This window comes from Hypanus sabinus, chromosome 25 (genome assembly GCF_030144855.1).
Source record: "Hypanus sabinus isolate sHypSab1 chromosome 25, sHypSab1.hap1, whole genome shotgun sequence".
In the NCBI taxonomy this organism is placed as follows: domain Eukaryota; kingdom Metazoa; phylum Chordata; class Chondrichthyes; order Myliobatiformes; family Dasyatidae; genus Hypanus; species Hypanus sabinus.
This window is the reverse complement of record NC_082730.1, coordinates 13,644,181-13,654,053: the sequence shown is the minus strand read 5'-3', so window position 1 is coordinate 13,654,053 and position 9,873 is coordinate 13,644,181.

Below are 9,873 nucleotides of genomic sequence, written 5' to 3'. Positions count from 1 at the left end.
TCAGGTATTGGCAGTGGTGACGTATATTAATAGCGATAAAAACACGTTGTAGCGGTGTGCTCACGCAGTCAGTAAACTGCAGTCAAATAACTTTATTCGAACTAAACAGCCTTGCTTTTAAGCCTCCCTCAACCCAGCCCCCATGGACGCAGATGCTGCAAAAGACGCGTACTCACAAACCCCCGTAGGCTATCTCCCCTAGCCGGAATGCTGGCTAATTGTGAGCCGTTTCGGATGTGCCAGGAAATGTGTCGCCACATTTAGATTGTACAAGATCACCATAATCTTCAAATTTAGAATTACATTTCAAAAGCTAACAAACTAACATAAAATACATTTTAATTAAATACTGACCAATTATTTCCCAAAGCCACAGGGAGCCGCAGCACAGAGGTGAAAGAGCCACAAATGGCTCGGGAGCCGCAGGTTGCCGACCCCCGGCCTAGACCCTTTCAAAGGGGCATTTCAAAGACAAACTTAGTGCTGGGGCTTGTTGTGTATTTAGTATTTCAGTAGTATGTTAGTAATATTGTAAATATACTGTTTAATTGACCATTCTTGTTTGATTGAATAACTTTTAGGGGTTATATTTTAAATAAGTGAATTACATACGTCATGGCGTTACCGTATGTTACGTGTGTACCTCGCTTAAAGTAAAGGACAAACTAACACTCGCTTCTCTTAGGGTTTTGTATTTTTTTTCAAATTAATTTTACCGTTTGGATTTACAAAACATAACCGGGCTGGAGTCACATAAGGACCAGACCAAACCAAACAAAAATGGTGTATTTCCCCATTTAAATTTTTGAGGTAATCTCAAATAAGATTGACGAGGGAGAAGCTGCGGATGTTGTGTATTTGGATTTCCAAAAGGCCTTTGATAAGGTGTTGCATAAGAGGCTACTTAATAAGATGAGGGCCCTTGGAATTACAGGAAGGATATTGGAATGGGTGGAGCATTGGCTGACAGGCAGAAAGCAAAGAGTGGGAGTACAGGGGTCCTATTCTGGTTGGTTGCCAGTTACTAGTGGTGTTCCACAGGGGTTGGTGTTGGGGCCTTTTCTTTTTACACTGTATATCGACGAGATGGAATATGGATTAAATGGTTTTGTGGCTAAGTTTGCGGATGACACCAAGATAGGTGGAGGAGCAGGAAGTGTTGAGGAAACAGAAAGGTTGCAGGGAGACTTGGTCAGTTTAGGAGAGTGGGCAAAGAAATGGCAGATGAGATACAATGTTGAGTTGTACATTTTGGAAGAAGAAACAATCAGGCAGATTATTATTTAGATGGGGAGAAAATTCAAAAATCGGGAGTGCACGGGGGTTTGGGGGTCCTAGTGCAGGATACTCTAAAGGTTAACCACCAGGGTGGATCAGCAGTAAGGAAAGCAAATGCTATGTTGGCATTCATTTCAAGAGGAATTGTGAATAAGAGTAACAAGGTGTTGATGAGACTCTGTGGGGAAGTGGTGATACCCCATTTGGAATACTGTGTGCAGTTTTGAGCCCGTTATCTTAGAAAGGATGTGCTGATGTTGGAGAGAGTTCAGAGAAGATTCACGAGGATGTTTCCTGGAATGCAGGGACTAACATATGAGGAGCGTTTGTCTGCTCTTGGATTGTATTCATTAGAGTATAGAAGAATGAGAGGGGATCTAATAGAAATATTTCAAATGTTGAAAGGGTTCGACAGAGTAGATGTGGAAAGGCTGTTTTCCTTGGTGAGTGAGTCCAGGACAAGAGGTCACAGTTTCAGAATTAGAAGGAACCCACTTAAAACAGAGATGAGGAGAATTTTTTTTAGCCAGGGGGTCGTGGATTTCTGGAATCCGTTGCCACATACAGCTGTGGAGGCCCAATCATTGAGGGTGTTTAAGGAGGAGATTGATAGGTATCTAATTAGTCAGGGTATCAAGGGATATGGGGAAGAAGCCAGAAATTGGAACTAGATGGGAGAATAGTTTAGCTCATATTGAGTGGTGGAGCAGACTCAATGGGGCAAATGGCCTACTTCTGCTCCTTTGTTTTGGGATCTTGTGATCTTGTGATCAAAAACTCTGGCATTGAGGAATTTAATGAGATCTTGCTACATGAACTTTTACATTCCTTATATTTATTTATTTTGAGGTAGAGCACAGAGCAGGCCTTTCCTTTCAAACAACTTAACCCCCAATATATCCCTAGCCTGATACAGGACAACTTACAATGACTAATTCACCTAATAACTGGTCAAGTTTTTTGGCCTGTGGGAGGAACCCAGAGCACCCGGAAAAAACACATACAATCAAGTGGAGAATGTACATGCTCCCTACAGACGGCACTGGAATTGTACTCCAAACACCAATGATCCAGACTGTAACAGGGCCATGCAAACCACGACACTACTGCAGTGCTCCAAGACTCTTGATATAATTACTTGAATCTAAAATCCCATTCTCATTCCCAGAAGTACTTTGGATGTATTTATCCTTTCCAGGAATGGGAAATCTCTTGGTGCTGCATCCTTGTTCCATTAATGTAGTATCTGCTGTGAAACAAGGAACAGTAATCTGCCAGACTCACTCCACTCAAACCACAATGCTAATACAGACCTCCATGTGGCCCTGGCATTATCTTCCTTTGATGACCTTCTCAGTTATCCATCCTCAAATTCCAAAATCCTCTGCACATCAGCTGACTCCTCCCACCCTCCGTGCCCTTGACTGCATGAACTGCGTTCACCTTCCCTTTGCAAATGCAGCTCCCGGACAGGTTACAAGCCACAAGACCCCACAGGTGATGACCTGAACTGGAGAAGAAAGTCAACTTCAAGTTTTTTTCTCTGAGAAGGGATGATTTTGTAATTGAATTACATGCAGTGGAATCTTGTAGCTAACTAATTACTTGAAGCTCCACCTACTGCTCTAATATGGGGATGTGTAGGGCACCATTTGCACAGCACGATTAAGCAAACATTAATGCAATGGTGGAAAGATAACATGTATTTTGGTTCATATTGGACAAAGGGTGCATGTCGGGTAGGACACCCAGGCCCATCACCAATGAAACAGTACCAAGGGATGTTTATTTGCATTTGAGCAGCCTATTAGGATCTGGGTTGAATGAAAGGCAGCACCTTCAACACTGGCACACTCCCTCAGTACTGCACCGGAAGATCAGCCCAGACTTTCTGCTCAGGTATCTGGAGGGAATGTAAACCCACAAAGTACATGGACTTAGAACACAGACACACCTAACACAATAGCAATACCAAACAAGTCTTTAACTATGAAGCATTGGGGCATATTATTGTGGATATGATAACAAGTAGTATTAATATTTTTGTTCATAGCTCCCTTGCTGGAATATAATAGTTTGCTTCACTGTAGTGGGGATATTCTTCATAGGCGCAATAGGAATTTCATTTTAAAGTGGATTTGTTTCTGCAGAGAGCACTTGTGCCTTCTTCACCAGTCAATGAGAGGCAGGCACAAGGCACCACCAGCTGAGCTGCTGTCTCACAGTTCACACGGCCCATTTCCGTCCTTGAGCTTCTCAGTCTCCCTGTGACTGCTTGGTTTTCCTCCATGTGTTTCAAATCCCCACCACATCCAAAACTGTTCATATTGGTGAGTTAATGGGCCACAAATGATGGGATGACAAGTGTATGATAGAGTCTCTGGTGGTGGGGCTGGGAGTCAGTAGGAATGTGGTAAGAACTATTGGTTAGAAAATTCCAGCAACTCCCCTTTCCTCTGAGGGAATATTTAGATTATAGATCAGCACTGGACTGTTCAGGCTCCTTGGCCCACAATGTTGTCCTGACCGAGATTGATCTAACACTCCCATCCCACCTAGCCCTCCATTTCCTTTCATCCATGTGCTTGTGACGTTTCTTGTTTGAGTTCCCAATGGCTGTTCCTGCCTCCTCAGATATCGAGGCACAAGAAACTGTGGATGTTGGATCCCGAGCAAAACATAAACTATGTGAAGAACACTGTGGGGGGGAATAGGAAGCATGTGAGCAGGCTCAGGGATGTTTTCAATGAAGACCTTCTATCCGGACAAGAAGCGTTGAGTTCAGAAACATGAAGAATGGAAGAGAAACCTGGGTTGACCTGAGTGAATGGCGAAGGAACACAGAGGTTTGAGTTACTCGAAACTGGATTATAACATACCGCCAGAGTAATGCTTATGGACACTGTGCAAAATTAAGGGAACGAGTCCTTGAAGAACAGAACCTGCAAAACCTCTCCTCCATCAATTAGTCGTCCTTCCTACATTTGTAAAGAGCTCTCAGAGCCTGTTCGGGGAGCCAAAACACATTGGGTTCTGATGGTTTCAGAGCTCCTGAATCGGGTAATTCATTATTTGTTTAGAGTTCCTTGTGTTTCACTCGAGCATCTCGCTCGTTGTAATACAGTTTCATTGTGTTCCTCCTGAAGCTTGTTAAGTTTATTCTGATAGTCTCAGGGATTCCATTTTACTTATATTATTTAAGTGCACGGCCAATTAGCGCTAATCACAGGGTCCTAGATTTGAAAACGTTACATCTCGCGGTGTTGCTTGGACGAGCCACCAATGCCCTTTTGGAATCCTTATGAATAAACTCCAGTTGCTATCTCTACATCAGAGTCTGTCCATCCTCCACTCTCTGGTTCAAACATCACCAGCTCAGATCATTATCCGATTACAGAATGGAGCTGAATTATGGACCAGCTGAAAGGCCCTGGAACAATCCCTCCAAAGAACCTTGGAAAAGATTTTACAGATTAAAAGCAGATGCACTAACACCAATGTAATGGAGGAGGACAAAATGAGCCGCATTTCCACCACAATAACCAATGGAAAATCTGATGCATCGGTCATGTCATTTGAATGCCTAAATCATGACTCCCCCCCCCCCCAACTAAATCATTTATTCCAGATGATGGAGGTTCAACAAACTACACCTGGTGGACAACAAAAAAAATTTCCAATATCATCATCAACAAGCGTGAGGTATTGCACTTTGGAAGGACAAACCAAGGTAGAACATACAAGGTAATGGTAGGACACTGAGGAATGCAGGAGAACAGAGGGATCTGGGAACACATAATATCTTAAAAGTGGTGTCACAGGTGGATAGCATTGTAAAGAGAGCTTTTGGTACATTGGCCTTTATAAATCAAAGTATTAAGTATAAGAGTTGGAATGTAATGGTGAGGTTGTATAAGACATTGGTGAGACCGAATTTGGAGTATTGTGTGCAGTTTTGGTCACCTAATTACAGGGAGGATATTAATACGGTTGAAAGAGTGCAGAGAAGGTTTACAAGGATGTTGCTGGGACTTGAGAAACTGAGTTACGGAGAAAGGTTGAATAGGTTAGGATGTTATTTCCTGGAGTGTAGAAGAATGGGGGGAAATTTCATAGAGGTATATAAAAATATGATAGGTATAGATAGAGTGAATGCAAGCAGGTTTTTCCACTCAGGGTAGGGGAGAAATAAACCAGAGGACATGGATTAAGGGTGAAGGGGGAAATGTTTAAAGGGAACAGTAGTGGGGGGATTCTTCACACAGAGAGAGGTGGGAGTGTGGAATAAGCTGCCAGATGAAGTGGTAAATGCGGGCTCACTTTTAACATTTAAGAAAAACTCGGACAGGTACATGGATGAGAGGGGTATGGAGGGATAAAGTCCAGGTACAGGTCATTGGGACTAGGCAGAAAAATGGTTTGGCACAGCCAAGAAGTGTCTGTAACGTTCTATAGATCTGTGGTTTTATCAGAATGAAGAAATTCAACATTACATCATAAAGCTGGGAAGACATTGTGCTCAATAGATGTACATGGAAGAAATCTGTTCAAGAGGGAGATGCGCTACATGAGAGCAACCTCCAGTGTGCGGCAGAGAACAAGCTGCAGCTGCAAACGGGGAGCATGGACGGCCAAAGGAACCAACCACGAACCAGAGACACCACTTTCTTGTGTCTACACTGCACGAGGATGTGTGGATCCTGGACCGGACTTTGCAGCCGCCTGAGGACCAATAGACAACCAATTAGGAGAACATCATGCTGGAATAGAGTGATCATACAGCAAGCTACTCAAACAGAATATGATACCCCTGCTATCATCCCTCTAGGGACAATATCTCCTACATATGTCATGAAATCTGCTGTCTTTGCAATACATAGAAAATGAAAAGAGGTGAATCACAGTAAACTTATATATAAAGTTAATTTAAATTAGTGCAGAAATAGAAACAAGAAGTAGTGTGGTAGTGTTCTTGGGTTCAATGTCCATTCGGAAATCAGATGGCAGAGCTCAATGAGCTGATATATCTCACTCCTGTATGCCCCCTCATCACCATCTGAAATTCTGCCAACAATAATTGTCTGATCAGCAGGTTTATAGATGGCACCTGAACTGTGCCTAGCCACACAGTTACATGGGTGTAGAGACAGTAGACAGAGACAGGGCTAAGCACATATCTCTGAGGTGCTTCAGTGTGGATTGGCCACGAGGTGGAGATGTTATTTCCAATCCGCACAGATTGAGGTCTTCCAGTTAGGAAGTTGAGGATTCAGTCGCAGAGGGAGGTACAGAGGCCAATGTTCTGGAGCTTTTCAATCAGAACTGTAGAAATGATTGCGTTAAACACGGAGCTGTAGTCAATCAACAGCATCCTGACATACGTATTTGTATTGTCCAGGTGATCCAAATATCATCCATGCCACTACCCTGGCAAGGCCCAGCAGGATTTCGTATATTTTGTATATCTCATCATCAAATATTCTTCAATGGTCTGGAGTAGATGGTTACAGTTAGGTGCTAAAACATAGTCGTCAGTCTCTGAATCATAGTCACACTCTCTCTGTTATGTGATATGCAAACCAGGATGCAAGACAGGGTATCTGATATGGAGAGCCGGCTCATTCCCATGCAGAAAGCTCCTTCTCTGCACACTCCCAATGAATCCAGATGAACGACAGAAACTGATACAGTTTGACACCAGTGGCATCAGAGTTCTTGATACTCAGCCTTGAATGCAACTTTAGACTGCCGTAGGGACTCCAGCTCTGGATTTTGCCTCTGTCCCCTCTCCTGTCAGTAGAAACAGTTCCACCGGGCTTAATCGCAAAGCCATATGTGAAGGCCAGGAGTTGTACTGGGTTGTCAGAGTCTATTTGAGACACACAGCACTTAATCGGTGATATTACCTGATCTCCACGGTCCCCCTCTCCTAGCTATAACGACCTTAAGGAACCAAAGGAGACATGACTTGTTCACATTACAGGTGTGACCCATACAGGGTCTTCAATTGTGTCAGAATGAAAAACCACATTTGTTTCTGCAATTTCAATGATTTCTCCCTCAGTTTCAGGTGCATTGTGGGCGAAGAGAAATGTAACAGGACTCGTAGGAAGAGCGATCACAATCGATTGTCACTATGAAGCAAAGTACCTTTCACGTGCAAAGTATTGGTGCCGTGGATGGACTGACCAATGTACAGTTTTAGTGGATACAAATGATCAAGACGGACAGAGGGGACGAGCGTCAATCAAAGATAACTCGGAACATCGAATATTTACTGTTACTATGAAGAATCTTCAATCTGCAGATACAGGACACTACGGCTGTCGAATTACAGACGGAAGTGTCGACATGAAATTTTTTATTTATCTACATGTAATTGATAGTAGGTTTCACTGTGATTGATTTTGTGCTTTCGAAGTTATTTGTTTGCATTAAATCCTTCCTTTCCATCAAATCTGAAAATCCCTCCCTCAGTTCAATGTACATCTACAAGTGTCTAATGGTAGGTTTCCAGTGGATAACTTTGTGCTCCAATTAAACTTTATGTTTTCTCTGGGAGGGGTCAGGACAGCAAGGATATCCTGAAGCTCTGCAGTAGTCCTGTGGGGAGTGGGCTGGGGTCAAGAAAACCCATTCCTGTTGCTCTCATCCCATGCAGCGTCTGACCCTCTGACAGGGCACCGGAGGCTCAGCACATTTTACCGCCTCTGAATTGTGTGAAATGTCACCCTGTCAGAGGTTTAAATTCAGACTAAAACTAATAATCCAGCAATAACAGATCAGTGAGATACAAGTGTTACTCATGGTCTATATGCCTCAAAGATACCATGTCCCCTTGCAGCTCCGATGTTGAATGATCTCACCATTCAGATGTTTATTTCTTCTACCAAAGTGCATGACCATGTAGTTCTCTCACAATATCCCATCTGACAGTCCTTATCTGTCCTCCCAATCTGATTAAGTCCTGCTACAGACTGCATACTGCCACAGCACTTATCTGTCCCTCCACCTATCTTTGTACCATCTGCAAACTTAGTCACAAAGCCATCAACTCGGTCAACAAATTTGTCTCCATGTAATGTGAAAAGAAGCAGTCACAACACCGACACCACTCGTCACCAGCAGCCGATGTCCTGTGAGTCTGTCCAGGGAACCTTTCTCATTCAGTACACATGATATGCAAACATCCCACTGTTGATTCAAAGCTGTCAGACACAAATAATCTGAATCTACATAGTTAGTACTTCAAGTATCATCACCGTTAATGTTTTTGCTCAGCATTAAATAATCGTCTAGCAAATTCCAGTGAAATGATCCTTACGATTGACACCAACTGAGCAAGGATCTTATTTATGTGACAGATGTCAACATCCAACAGATTTGCTTCCAGGTGGCTGCTACCTTTGTCCTTGGTGCAGATGGTCATGAGCGTCTGTGTATTTTGTCTGGGGAGTAGTCTCCTGCCGGTGCTGATGAGAGAGACTGTTTAGTTGCTTGGTTAATAACATATTGGACTGTCCTTTTAGGTTCCTGTTTGTGTTGGAACAGCAATTACCCCTGCCTCAGATTGTGATAAATGTTTGGAATGAGCATGGTTGTCACTCTCTGGATTTGTGGCATCTGACACCCTCTTCTAACCGCAGTTTTGCTTTGTCGTGTGAAGTTACATTGCTGCTTTCTGCTTAAGATCTTTCATTCAGTCTGAGACACTACCAATGTCCAGTTTCTCTCAATTAGGATACATTGAAAGCAGGCATTGAATCTCATGGAAAGTGGACTTAAAACTTTGTCAATGTTACAAAGTTCAAAGTTCAAAGTGAGCATGAAGTAACAAGATAAAACCATCGTTAAATGAGTGATGCTATCCCCTTTTGTTCAAAGGCCGGATGGTTGAGGGGTAACTGTTCTTGAACCTGGTGGTGCCAGTCCCCAGACTCTTGTCCCTTCTACTTTATGGCAGCAGCAAGAGTAAAGCAAGGCCTGGATGGTAATGACCTTTGAGGATGGAGGCTGTTTTTTCTGTGGCAACACTTCACGTAGATGTACTCTATGGTTGAAAAAGTTTTGCCCATGATGTTCTGGGCCAAATCCTCTAACTTCTGTAGGAATTTCTGCTCTAAGCAGAATCTTGTAGAAATTAAACTTGTCTTTCTAAATTATAGGCCTTTTAATTACATAGAATTGTGAGATGTAGTCTCCAACGATCATTTCTTAGTTTTGGAAAAGTTGCTGAAGATTTTATCCAAGATATTATCAGGGATAGAATGTTTTAGCAATGATGAGAGAAACAGAAGAGCAGCACTGAAGTAAACTACCAAAGCCGTTCATATTTGTTGTGCCTTTCCTAAGGAGAGTTTCCATCTCTCTTTGACATAGTAACAAAACGTAACTTACTGCAAAATAGGTGATGTGAGGAATGGCACCATGGTATCACATCAGTTAGCACAATGTTATTATGGCTGGGGCGTCAGAGTTCTGAATACAATCCCAGTGTTCTCTGAAAGGAGTTTTTACATCCTCCTCGTGAACACACGGGTTTCTTCCCACAGTCCAAACATGTTCTAGTTGGCAGGTTAATTGATCATTGTGAAG